The sequence below is a fragment of the Solanum pennellii genome, chromosome 5, assembly GCF_001406875.1.
Source record: "Solanum pennellii chromosome 5, SPENNV200".
Lineage (NCBI taxonomy): Eukaryota > Viridiplantae > Streptophyta > Magnoliopsida > Solanales > Solanaceae > Solanum > Solanum pennellii.
In genome coordinates this window covers 42,576,053-42,577,920 of record NC_028641.1, presented here as the reverse complement: position 1 = coordinate 42,577,920, position 1,868 = coordinate 42,576,053, and positions in this window count along the sequence as shown.

The following is a 1,868-nucleotide window of genomic DNA, read 5'->3' as shown; positions in this document are numbered from 1 at the left end:
GAGAAGGGACAGATGACATTTCGGTTGAATAATGAAGAAGCGACCTTCAACATTTGTAGGACCATGAGGCAGAGTGGTGAGCTCCAATCGGTATCTGCCATATCCCACAAAAAAAAGATGAAGAAGGAGACTGAACAGGAAAATGCAAAACAAGAGTTTATAGTTGGGATTTGGTGCTTGTAGACAGTTCTGGGTCGCCTCGTCTTCCGGGCAAGCTCAAGTCCAAATGGACTGGCCCTTACTTGATTACCCAAGTATTCCCTCATGGAGCAATTGAGTTAAAAGCCAAGGAGGGAGTGTGGTTTAAGGTGAATAGAGAACAAAGAAAACTCTATTTTGGGCATAAATCATCGGGGAATAAAGTAATAGAGGCAAACCATCTTGATGAAGGCTGAGTAATCAAGTGTCCCCAGTCGTGCCGCGACATTAAATCAGGCGCTTGTTGGGAGGCAACCCAATACTTGTCATTTTTTTTAGTAAGGTTAGCATTTTTCTACTAATGGGTTTTTAAATTTGCAGGCACATCACCAGGAAATTCTGCAGAGAACTACTCAGCAGCCACTGACGGATAAAACGACGGACCGTTGCGCATGCGACGGACCGTCGTATGCATCCGTCGTCCAGGTACGTTTTTCTGCTATTTTGAAATTAGGGCACACACGACAGAACCCACGACGGGTCGTCGCAGATGCGACGGACCGTCGTCGGGGAACCGTCGCGTGATTACTGAAATAACCCGACCCGACTCGGATGGACCCTTTTCAAAATCTGACCGTTTATACTCCCCACCCCTCCATATTTCACCCCATTACTTCCTTATTCCTCTCATCTCCCCTCTCTTTTCCACTTCCACACTCCCCTCACTGATCATTGCCCCCAAAATCCTCCTAAACCTTATACTTATCATTTACTAATCGGTGCTGCTGCTGTGGGTATCTACCTTGCCAACTGAATCATTCTCCATTTGTTTTTTCTCCATTTCCAAGGTACGTGTCTCTAAATTTATACTCATTTATTTTGCATTTTTGTTTAGTAGTTAGTATTAGCTTAGTTCTTAGTCGTATATTGTTTCCTTTATATAATTATATCTAAACCTAGGCTCAAAATGTTCGAATTTGCCATATTGATAACCCTAGACATAGGTGCTTTTGCATTGTTAGTTTCTTAGGTAGTTGGGTTTGACACATGTAGGTCCAAAACACTCAAGATTGATGTGGGTTTATCGGGGTTGCTTAGGGTACCTTTAGTTCTGTCACTGTCGTTCAGAACGAGACCCCGACGACGAACCGTCGTAGGGTCCGTTACACAAGCCCTAGCACCCCTGTCCTACATGACGCATGTGACGGACCGTCCTGCACAACCGTTCCGGTTGTCAGAGACCCTATTTCTAAGGGTCTCTCATTTTTTTTCCAAGTGCCACACTACGGACACCCACGACGGATCGTCGTACCCACGACGGTCCGTCCTGCACGACCGTCGTATTGGTCAGAGACCCCTCTGCTAAGGGTCTCCAATTTTTTCTCTAAGTGTCCAACGACGGACACCCACGACGGATCGTCGTACACACGACGGTCCGTCCTGCACGACCGTCGTATTGGTCAGAGACCCCTCTGCTAAGGGTCTCCAATAATTTTTCCAAGTGTCCAACGACGGACACTTACGACGGACCGTCGTACCCACGACGGTCCGTCCTGCACGACCGTCATGCTGGTCAGAGACCCCTACTTCAGGGTTCTTTACGTATACATCTACTAATGTAAAACACGACGGACCTCATGACGGTCCGTCATAGCCACGACGAGCCTTCATCTGGCCCGTCGTGTTATACAGTTTCAATATCACTGACACACTACTTTCACTGTTTTATT